Source organism: Mus pahari, chromosome 15 (assembly GCF_900095145.1).
Source record: "Mus pahari chromosome 15, PAHARI_EIJ_v1.1, whole genome shotgun sequence".
NCBI classification, from domain to species: domain Eukaryota; kingdom Metazoa; phylum Chordata; class Mammalia; order Rodentia; family Muridae; genus Mus; species Mus pahari.
This window is the reverse complement of record NC_034604.1, coordinates 40108620-40120990: the sequence shown is the minus strand read 5'-3', so window position 1 is coordinate 40120990 and position 12371 is coordinate 40108620. Positions and strand designations below refer to the sequence as shown.

The 12371-nt window shown below is 38.2% G+C and overlaps 1 protein-coding gene across 3 annotated transcripts in view; it reads right to left on the bottom strand.

Moving 5' to 3' along the window:
- The window catches only part of Kcnn2 (potassium calcium-activated channel subfamily N member 2), a 390602-nt gene that overhangs the window by 281674 nt on the left and 96557 nt on the right, over positions 1–12371 (bottom strand). For 2 of the 3 annotated variants that reach the window (XM_021214229.2, XM_029546834.1), the window contains exon 2: positions 219–304. The gene's annotated coding sequence lies outside the window, so the exon portion shown is untranslated. Of the gene's footprint in view, positions 1–218; positions 305–869; positions 891–12371 lie in introns of those variants that run through there. The other variant, XM_029546835.1, reaches the window with a different exon arrangement.

The window sequence follows — 12371 nt, the reverse complement described above, 5'->3', positions numbered from 1 at the left end:
GAGAGAGAGAGAGAGAGAGAGAGAGAGAGAGAGAGACTTGGAGACTTGAGAAGAACAAGCTGTTATTCACTGGGAAAAGATATATCAAGCTATTAAGCTGAAAACAGTTGTGATCCCATAGTAGGAGGATAGAGTCCAGCTTGCATGCAATTCAGTCAATTCACCTTTAACACAATTTGCTTAAAATAACCACATTATAATTAGGTGTAAACACTCACCACTACTGCTTATAGCCCACTCCATTCCTTGGGTTCCCCTGACCTCTTGCTGGATCCCATTCTTTTGTAATTCTCTCTACAAGAGTCTGTAAGAGATAGAATCTGTTAGCATTTCTCCAATCTTTGTGAATTTTACTTTTATTCTTAAATGACTTTTTACTTTTGGGCAGAGACACAAGTTGAGTTTTTATTTTCCAGAATTTCCTAACATACCCTATTACCTTCTCATAGGCACCTTACTAGTGTAGAAACCCTATAGCCCACTTCATTGTCGTATTCCAGGGAGTATTTAGCATGAATCCCAATTAAATTATCTAATTTTAACCTAGATACACTTTATACACAATTGTGAATTCTTGTCTTGTACAAGGAGATGTGGCTAAGCATGGAACGGGAGGGGGGGAGGGCTCAAAGTCAGGCCACTGCATTCAGCCTACTCTTGGAATTAAAGGAGCGTTGTCAGAGGGCATCATTCAAAACTTTCAGTTTCATATGAAAGTGCTAAACAGGGCAGGGAAGACACTGCCATGTGTTCCTCATTCTTTTTTTTTTTTTTCCTTCTTATTTCTTTCATTTACCATCTGGATCACTGTCTGATTCAAATCAACCAAGCATCCTTGGTTGTCAGCGATTATGGACCCCTATACTAACCTCATGATCTTCAATAATATCTCAACTTAAATGTCAATACTCATACAATCTTCTCTCTAGGACCAAAGATGAAAACAAATCAGTGCTATTCTCTATGTGTTTCAAAAAATTTTAAAGTCTCAACTTTGAAAATTACTTTACACAAAGTCTACTTGATGAGAAGAATTAAAAAAATATATACTGATTGAGGAAAGTTTTTCATTAAATCGAACAATTTGAAAACCATAAAAGAATCTCTTTTGAGTTCAGCAGATAAATGTAACATTTTAATAAAATAGGTGAGCTTACGTTAGGTTTGGGCTGTTATAAAAAAAATAAAAATAAAAATAAAAATAAAAGGCTGCATTTTATTCCCAAGGTAGTATGGATAACAGGCCATTAATTTAAGAAAATGTTTGAAATTATAGGTGGTAGAGACCTAGAGATTACATGTTTCCTAATCCTATTCTGTGTATTAAAAATTCTTGATTGACGAATGCAGGAACGTTCAAGGACAAATTCGCACATCTACTTTCTAACAGAACACTGCAAAAAGTGCTTCTAAGAATATTTACAAAGCTAGCCTCCAAATGATGTGAAGGCCACAGGTGACTTTCAGTTGACGATGCGGGGGAAAAAAAAATCAATTCTTGCCATCTTGTCTGTTTACAGAGGCAAGGGTGCTGGAAGTAATGGATGCAGAAATGCACGGTGGAAATGTTAATGAGAAGAATGTTCAGTGTGCAGGGAGGCCTGACTGGTAACAGGGTCTTGGGTTCTAAACTGATTTCACAATGAGACTGGACTAATTTGTGAACCCTGGACGGAAGCAGGCTCCCCTGCCTTAATCAAGTATTTACTCAGAACCACCACAATGAAAGGTCTACCCCTGAGCATAGGAACTGTTTCACAGGGGAAGAAAATATAACTCCACCTTTCCCATTCTTTATTTGGTAATTAGTTTCTTTCTCCCGAATGAGTAAAATGTTCATTTTCCACTTCAAAAATCACCCTTTAGGAATGTTGGTCTGACTCATGGTGGTACTGAGGGTAAAAGGTCTATAGTTCCTGTCTTGTGTCTTGGTTATACAGAGGTGATGAGTAAACACTCCTCTGATCTTGGTTCCAAGTGAGTAACGTATACTGTATTATTCACTTGGAACCAAATATACCATCTGGTTCTTTTTTTTTTTTTTTTTTTACCAAAACCATGTGTCTGTAACAGCAAAATTTTCTGCCTTTGCTGAATTTCTCTTTTTTATTAACATGGAGGCTAACTTTTACATTTTCCCTTCAAAGAAAGTCTTTATTGTTCTTAGTTGTTGAAGAGATTAGAGGATTGAAAAATGCTAAGGTTGGAGTGTCACAATATCAAAGGTATAGATGTTCTATCTGGTGCCATTAACCTGTCCTCATTATTTCAGCTTCTTAAAGCAGCATTTCTGCATGTGGTGGAGCCAGAAAGCGTGGAGGGCCCAGGAGAAAGTATCTCCCCGCTCTTCTCAAATCACCACCCCAACCTGTGCACATGTCCCTTACCTGCACCAACTTCCTCTTTTCTGTAATCAGCTTCCTGCACCAATCTCACTTGAAATGCCTAATTGTCTGGGAAGGGCTGACCTAATGCCACAGACAAAAAAACTTTCTGTTTGGAAAATGATTTAGTTCATTACCAGGCTATCATTTTTTGTTTGTTTGTTTTAAAAATTAGTATTACTATCTTAAGCAGGGTTGCTCTCAAGGCAAATACATCTATTTTTATAATAAAATTTTAGGGGTACATAGCCACATTTATTTTTCATACTGGGTGTCTGTGGCTGCACTCATGCTACAGTGGCTGCTTTGAATCATTGCAAAATTATAGGGCACGCAAAGTTTAAACTGTTTAGTAATTATCCCTACTAGGACATATCAATGATCCTAACTCCAGGTGCTTGGGTCTTGCTTTCATCGTCTATACAAGCTTTCAACCGTTCTGCTTTCTTGTCTGTAAATTAAGGATGCTCTTGTAAGGGTGAAGAAATGCACAAGAAGCACTTGGCATTGAGTCTGTGCAAACACTCAATAGACACTGGTGTCAGAGCCCCATGTCGTTTGACACTTGGCATTAACTCTAAGACAGCAGTTTATGACAAAGGACAAGAAAACATGGAGGCTAAGTTATTACTGGGATTCTAATGGGTTACTCTTCTCTGGTTTTATTGTCTCCATATGGAAATGATGAAAAAAATGTTAAGATGTTTACAAATGAAGACCACGGGCAAGAAGGAAACATGGGAAGCAATAGGTTCAGAATCAGAAAAGCAGGCTTCCCAATTGCTAGGGGTAAAAAGAAATAAAATCCTCTCAATATTTTAAAATACATAAAATTTTAAAACAGAATACCCTGCTTAAGTAAATTATCAACAAAATGTGAGATTAAATAAAATTGTTTAGGGAATGAAAATTATTAATTGCAAGAAAAAAAAATCCTCCAAAACCTACAATGTCAGCTTCCCTTGGCATGTGCTGAATGAGGAGACTGGGAGTGAACCATGAGCCAAGCGAACATTACGGTATCTGGAGGGATGCTGAGACGGGCGTTTGAGAGGGGAGTCTTCACTCTTTAGGGGTTCCCTTATTAGTACAAGAAACGGTGGGATAAATTTAACCAAATGTAAAGGCAACTTTTATGAGCCTCAGTAAAAAATTTGGTTAATGAAGGGAAAAGTCCATAAATTTCAGGATATTTTCAAAAGAGGTCTAGAACCAATTGAAATGCTTTTGAAACGGGATGCACAGTTGGACAAAAAGCCAGTTGGGAAAACTGTGAAGCAGATATAGAGGAGGGAGCCCAACTAGCAATGACCCTAGAAATGGCCAGTGTTAATCAGGAACTCTGTATTGAGTGGAGAAGAAGGTTAAGAAAGATAAAGGTGACAGAGGTCTCAGAGTGACCTAGGCAAGAGAGAGCAGAAAGACTGGAAATGATGTTGAGAGTGTTGTGTTTGCCACGCAGCTCCAGACAGACCACACCAGGCCAAACAGTTCCACGTGAGGTTTATTATGGGAGAGATAGATGGTACAAAGATGGGACAAAGATAGATGGTAGCAAAGAAGAAGGGGGAAGGGAGAGGAGAGGAGAGAGAGAGAGAGAGAGAGAGAGAGAGAGAGAGAGCGCGGTCTTCTTTTTATATGGATAGTGATGTAGCCTGCAGGTACAGGTGGGAGGTGAGCCAAATGGATTCTGGGAATATGGTGGCTGTTGCTTTGGCAACAGGTGGGCGGGTCACTGTCGCCCTGATACCAACAGAGAGATCACGAAAAGATGTTGAGAGGTCATGTACATTCTCTTGAGAGTGAAAAGCCAGTAGAGAATACAGGATGCCACCCAGTTACGCAGGGATCAGGAGGGGCATGCAGAGTCAGGCATTTGCTGAGAGTTGGAATTGAACCCGTGAGCGCATACAGGAAATTCTTTCCGTAGTGAAAGTTTAAGTCTGGCTTCTAACAGAAAAGATAATGATGGCTGAACATCCCTCTTAAAAGATGATTTCATTGGTCAAAGGAATTGGGTTTTATTGTATGTCTGAGTATATTTTTTATCTAAAATTCAACACAGCAGGGATCCCTACCATCCTACTTTTCCACCTCCTGGCTCCCATTCCCAGCTTGTAACAGTCTAAGAGCAGTTTCAAAAAGTACATCAAGCCCTTCAGATGTACGGCCAAAGCTAAAAGTCACTGCTCTAGAAAGTGGGTGGTCTGATCTATACAGTTCAGAGCTTTAGAGCAGACATGGCCTTTAATACCATCTCAGTTTATTGGAGAAAGAATGGGAGAGGTTGGCACCAGCAATGACAAGTAGTTGGAATTCAAGGACATTAATGAACAGTAGTAGCTTCTTTTCATTCTGTGAAATAAAGGCACAAATCATCACCGAGAATAAGTGGAAAGTGATTTAAGTAAAGATCCAGAGCCTGGACTGACTAGCATGACGTTACAAGCTGGGGTAGACACTGAAGATACTTCTAAGTGAATCAGCTTAGACGTCTCACATGAAGCGAGGAACCTAGAAAATTACTGTAGCAGTGATTTGTGTGTAGTGTATTTTTGGTTTTATCATAGTATAAAAAGAAATGTACAGATCTTATCTAGAAAATTGCGAACTTACTCCTTTGTGAGTGTTAATCCCCAAGTCTATGGCATGATATTGTTAACACCCACCTGCAGAAATCTAATCAGTAGCATAAAAGACCTAGAACCTAGACTTTCTTCAGGCCTACTGGTTTCCCGTCGTGATATGGAGTTCTTATATCTAGTTCCTACAGGGCTGATTCTTCTGGGCTTTGCATAAATTTAAGTCACTTTTGATTGAAATGGGTTTTTTAGTTCCCAGACTGAATTTTCTATCGTTTGTGTCTCTGTGATAAACAACTCCATTCTGTTTCCATGTACCTTTTATCCCATAAAGGGCTGGGGCTGTAGAAAATTTAGCAGATTGTATATAATGGAGAGATGAAGATCATTTTAAAAAAAAAGCATCTAACATTTTCTTTACAAAAAACTGCCCTCAAGAGGTGCACGCAGACAGATTTAATGTGCTTGAAAGTCATTCTGGGACAGACAGAGGGTGTTAGGGTGTTTCTGATTCCCCGTCTTTCAAGGACAAGAAAAATTTATAATGATTTTAGAACAGAGAGCGGAGGACGATGCCCCAAGCAAGACCTGTGATGAAAATAATTAGGAGGCTGCCAGCAAGCAACTCTCCACTGAGAATTTAGAGGCTTCCCTGTGATGATCATATAAGATAATAGGTTGGGAAAGGAAAGTTAGCCAGTAATGCACAACAGAAGAAAACATACAGGCCGTGAGCTGAATGGTAGAGTTGTCTCAGTGACAAAGTGTTTTCTGTCCTTTTCTCCACAAATGAGGAGGCAGGGTTCCAGGGGTCAGGTAAAATCCTGTCTGAGGCACTGGATACTCTTTTTTTTTTAATTTTATTTGTGAGATTATACTATAATTACAACACCTCTCCCTCCCCTTTCCTCCCTCTAAATCATTGCTAAACCCTTCCTAGCTCTCTTTCCATTTCAGGGCCTCCTCATTAACTGTCGGTTCTGTATAGGTTAGAGCACACTTATCAGGAAAGGGACTTCCCAGTCCAGGCTTCACTCTAAGACAGAGCAGAAACATCAGTGACAAGGATGGTTAGAGACCACGCTTAGAATGTGCCCATTTGGGAATGAATCCAGTTCAACTTCCAGCAAGTTTTCATTCAGTACAAATAAAAAATACAAGTAGGAAGTTAAAAGAGAAAGACTATATTCCAAGAAGAACAAAGCAAGAAGAAGCCAGGTTGCTATCATTCTCAAAGTGTTATCAAGACTTAGGAAAGTCAGACTTGATTGGAACCATGAAGACGTGACTGGAAATAGCTATGTTGTGCATCTCAGCCCCTTAAATAGTTCACTTTCATAAATGTAACAAATAATGAGTTTACGTCACACCCTCTACAATCTGACTATAGTAGGAGGCAGATGTTCTCAGAAAGGAATCACGGAGATAATTTTTAAGGACTACCAGCATTAATATTTATGATTTCTAATGTATCAGTGGGAGCATATAGGGCATGGATATTTTAAGTAGAGTATAGAGGACTGGAAAAAAGTGATACTGTTGCCTAACAAGAGATTGGGTTATCCTTAAGTGAAATTCAATACCTATTTACCCCACTTAAATTTAACTAATCCCCATTTGCATATTTGGGAATTTTCCTCTCTGAAAGAACTCTCTGCTAGTGCTGTGCTAGCTCAATAGCATTTCATTTCTATTTGCTCCCATCCTTATTTTCCCCTTCATTCCACCTATGGTGACCAAATAACAAATAAATAAATAATAAATAAATTCGGACATCCCTATAGGTTATTTCAAGACTATAATAAATAGACAAATAGATCACCACCTAATGTACTGTAAGCAGCACTGGAATACTACAAAAACATACAAGAAGAAGTAAACTTGATGTAACATATAAATGACTGCAGCTGTTAATGGAATAAGTTTACTTATTAGTAATTTGGGGTCACTGTTGTCTGCTGTCAAACAGTATAGCAAATCTAAAAATCTCAGTGTCTTTCTGAAGCATATGATTTAAATTTCTTTGCAAATCATTTTTATAATTTTCAAAGTTGGAACACTGAGCTTAAGTGTGAATCCTTTTATCTCCAGGTGTCACACAACTACCAGAATTAGTTACTTTAATTAAACAAAAATAGACCATAGTTGACCAATACAAAGGCATGAATTGAAAGTAACGGATACTAAAAAATCCTCCCAATTTTTTTTTTCTCAATTTGTTCTTCCTATCCTGGTATCTTTCAGCTCACAGAGCAGATGCCATGTCCTTAGTTCTTCTCATTAGCCAAACACTGAGGATATTGTTTGCAAACGGAGTCTTTGATGTTAGATTGGCTTCCTATGACCTCTTCTTCTACTGAGTTTTAGAAATCGTATTAAGAAGGACATGGTGCATTATGTTGTGGTAATGAATTGACCCCAAATCTCAGTGGATTAATGCAACAAATATGTTTTCCTCACTCTGTCTAAAATTAGCCATCCTGCGGCTTGGCTTCCCAAAGCCACGAGGTTTCTGTGGTTTGTAGCATAATGTAGCACTATCACTCACCATAAAATCACTACGGGATACACTATGACCATATCAGGAATGTAGGCTGAAATCCTTTGCCTGTCTCTTGTGCTTCAGTGTTTGGTGAGGAAATCTAGGCTAACAGGGAGAGGAAAAGGCAGGTGGAGGAGTGAGCAAATCTTCCTGTCAGGGTTACTCTCCCCAGGAGGTGGAAGTAGAAGCTGAGAAAATTCTTAAATGTCCAGGCAGGAGATGGGTCTGAGCTTGGAAGAAACACTTAGCTTTTTCAGGGTCACCATTTGCAACCTAAACACTGTATGTGAGTTTATGTGGAGAAGCATTTCAGGACACTTGAGTCTTAGCCTGTCACAGAAGGGAGGCTGGCTTTAACTGGTGAGCTTCACCACATCGCATGAATGATGTTATATTGGGAACAAAAGGGATCTAATATCAAAACAGATTTAGGTATCAGATGCAAAAACAAAAAACTAAAGTCCAAAACAAAGTATCCCCACCAACAACCTTTCAACCTTTCCTCCTTTCTTTACTCACTGCCCTGAAGCACCCAGCACCCATAAAATAGCCTTAAAGGCAAGGAAAGTATGCAATGATCTTCTATCTTATAGAAGTGAAATTCTGCTAAAAAAATAATGATTCCAAATTTGAGAGCCAATAAGAGTCCTTTGAAAATAACCATGAAAGGCAAATAATGTCCTTTTTTTATTGGATACATGATATCTGATATTTAATTTTAGGGTTAGATATAAGTTACTGCAATGCTTGCAGACTCAGGATCCTCCTGTTTTTGAGGTTGAAGTTGGATATCATAAGAAACCAAAACCAAAAAGATGACAGTATAGAAGTCCCAGGAAGAAGGAAAGGGTGTTCATTTTTCTCTTGGTTTGGTGTCTCCCCTAGCAACCATGCCTGCTGCTTTTGTATGGATGTAGGGACAATGCTGTATTAAAACATATTGGAGAAGGAACTACCAAGAAAACTGTTTTAATTTAGAAGCTTATTAAATATATTTGAGAATCTCTCTGTCTTCAAGGCTTAATTAGCCTGGCTATTGACTGATTCTCATGGAAAATCCCTGTGTCTATTGAAATCAATTACATCATGCAAATGATTTTCTCTATAACATGAATTATATGAGGATCAGAAAGGTCATGGGCACTAGAGGGAAATATAATTGGTTAATTACAATAAAAAGTTATACACTTCATCTAATTTAGTAGTGATTCCTTAGCTATAGCCCTTTACGATAAGAAGCAGAGACAAAAATTAAGCCACATACTTGGTCTTAGTATTTTGGAAATAACATATGTTACATGCACACCAAAGGGTACGTTGGCAGAGGTAGGAAGATCAGAAGTTCAAGACCAGCCTAGGCTACATAAGACTTATTCTTTAAAAGATCTAAAACTATGATTTCTACCTTTAAAAACTAGGAAAAAATAAGCAAGTACAAGCAGAATAGAGGTGACACTAGGACTAGAGCAGTGGAGAATGAAATAAAGGACAATGATGTATCAATAAGAACTGAATATATCAGAGCTTGGCTCTGTGAAACAATCAACAAACTCAACAAATCTTTAGATAGAATGACAAATTGGGAGGGGAGACAATATTCAAGATACTAAAGATCAGGATGAAAGCAGGGCATTGCTTCCCACCTTGCAGGAATTGAAAGAATTCTTAGGGAATGCTATAAAAACTGTGCATCATCAAAGAACATAGTAGTCCAAAATGGATAAATTGTGTGATAAGATTTCCAAATGTTCTCAAGAAAATTTGGAAAATATTAATAAGTCAACAATGAATACAAAGACAGAGTTAGTAATCTTGAAACTTCCTTCAATGAAAATGTAAGTCCAGTTGGCCCAACGATCAATTCCACCAAATGCCCAAAATCGAGTTAATTTCAATCCTTTGCAACTCTTTTAACTTTATGGAAAATGGTACATTACCCATAGAGTCTTGGCCAAAATAGACCACATATTAGGACATAAAGCATCTCTACAAATACAGGAAAGTTGAAATAATTTCTTGTTCCTAATTGAGGCGCCAGGAATAAAACTACATATCAACAATAATAGAATCCATAGAAAACACACAGATCATGGAGATTGAAGAATACATTACAAAATAATGAAGGGAAGAGATTAAAATAATATTAAATTTTCCCAAGTGAAGTTAAAAACATAACATATTGAAATGTATAGATACAATGAAAATGGTCTTAAGAGAAAAGTTTATAGCTCCAAGGCTAAACATCAAAAAATCAGAGAGAATGCAATAGAAGAACTTCATAACCAACCCTAAAGCCTTGAAAGAAAAAGAAGAGACAATACCCAAAAGCAGTAGACAGGAAGAAATGAGCAAGATCAGGGTAGAAACGGATGAAATAGAAATTAACACTAAATACCAACAATCACTGAAATAAAGGTAGTTCTTTGAAAAGAATAACATTCTTATTCAGTTGTCCTCGGACTTCTTAATGTTGTAATCCCTTAATACAGTTCCTCATGTTGGGCTGACGCCCAATTATAAAATTGTTTTCATTGTTCAGCATGCATTTTTATTGGTCTTAGGACCACCAGCCCTAGAAATACCACTACCTACAATGGGCTAGGCCCTCCCACACCAATCACTAATTAAGAACACACCCTATAGCCCAATCTTATGGAGTCATTTCTTCAATTGAGGTTCCTTCTTTTCAGATGACTCTAGCTTGAATGAAATTAACATAAAACTACCCAACATACTAATACTCAAAGGACTCTTTATCATCACATGGAGATATTTGTTTATCAGTGTTCACTGTTGATGTATTCACGCTAGCCAATAAATGGAAAGAGCCTAGATGTCAATCAATTGAAGTATGAATAGTGAAATGTGATTCATTTATACAATAGAATATTATTCAGTTGTAAAGAGAAATGAAATCATGAGATTTGCAAGTAAATAAATGGAGATGAAAATAATCATTCTGTGTGAGATAACCCAGGCACAGAAGGCATATGCAAACTGATTTCTTCTGTAAGTGCTTGCTAGGTTTGACCTTTTTTGTGTTCATATTGGAGTAGCATAGTGAGAGCCCTCTGGCAGGGAACTTTACAGAAGGAAGAGGGAACAAAGGTGTTATGAAAAGGATAAAGGAACCAGAAGGGTTAAGTGGGGTGGGACATGGGATGGCAGCATAGATGTGGGAGTATGGAAAGAAGAAATGACACTTTGGAAAAAAAAAAAAAAAACTCAGGGAAACCTATTACTATAGAAACTCTGAAGATGGATAGAGGAGGATCTGATCAAAAACACATTTTATAAATGTATGGAGGTCTCAAACAATAAAAATTTATGGAACAGAACACTTATCAAGATGTTGTTTGATGTTATATATCTTTACAGTCCTGTGGAACTCAAACATCACAAGATATTGTCAATGTTCTTGGTTATATCCAAAATTAGATGGTAAGATCCTGTTCTTGAAGTCAGCACAGAACCATCAGAAATCACAGAAAAATATCAAGGTGATAGTCATCTGGAAGCTTCATCCTCACTGACTATCTTTGGTTAGTGCTAGAAGTTGCTAGGCTTAGTACCTAGGAAATAAAATTAAGTAACATGGTTATCCATCTGTGAATCCTGTGAATGACAAAATGTGCACACTGGTGCTATAATAATATGAATGTTAATGTAACCAACTACTTTTAAATTAGATTTAAATTCTGTTTAATAAGGGAGAGATTTGACATGCCTTTTACCATTAATAGAGCTAAGAACCCATGGATGACTGAAGGTAATAGGACCCAGAAGAGAGCATACTACTATTATGCTGCTAAATACACATAGTATTAAACTGTCCCAGGTTTTATTCATATATCTGTGGTGTATTACATTTCTCAGGCCTTACCAGAGAGAGTTCCTATGTATAATAGAAAATTATTAATGCAGCTTCTGGGACAGGCAGAAGCAACACAGCTTCTGGGACAGACCCCGTTTCAGGCTCCAGGAATCCAGGCACCTTCCCCTCTAGAGGAGAGGTAGCCCCTGGGAGGGCTCTGTCTGCCAGAGCAGGTGAGAGAGCCATCCTGTGTCCTGGGTCCCTCAGAGACTAGTCTGTGCAGGTGAGCATGCAAACTGCCAAAGTGACACATCTTCTGGAACAGGCCCCATTTCAAGCCTACATCTTCAGTCAGGAGGCAGGTCTGCATTCCAGACTTCTGTGCATCTTCCCTGAAAGAGGAGAGCCTGCCTGTGGAGAGTACTCTGACCACTGAAATTCAGGAGAGAACTGGACTCCCAGGACTGCTGACAGAGGCTAACAGAATCACTGGAGGAACAAGCTCCAACCAGAGACAACTATAAGAACTAACACCAGAGATTACAAGATGGCGAAAGGCAAGCAAAGAATCTTACTAACAGAAACCAAGACCACTCACCATCATCAGAACCCAGCATTCCCACCTCAGCCAGTCCTGGATACCCCAACACACCTGAAAAGCAAGACTCAGATTTAAAATCATATCTCATGATGTGCTGGTAGAGGACATTAAGAAGGTCATTAATAATTGACTTAAAGAAATACAGGAGAACACTGCTAAACGGGTAGAAGTCCTTAAAGAGGAAACACAAAAATCCATTAAAGAATTACAGGAAAACACAACCAAACAGGTGATGGAATTGAACAGAACCATCCAAGACCTAAAAAGGGAAGTAGAAACAATAAAGAAAACCCAAAGTGAGACAACTCTGGAGATAGAAACCCTAGGAAAGAAATCAGGAAATATAGATGTGAGCATCAGCAACAGAATACAAGAGACAGAAGACAGAATCTCAGGTGCAGAAGATTCCATAGAGAACATGGGCACAACAATCAGAGAAAATGCAAAA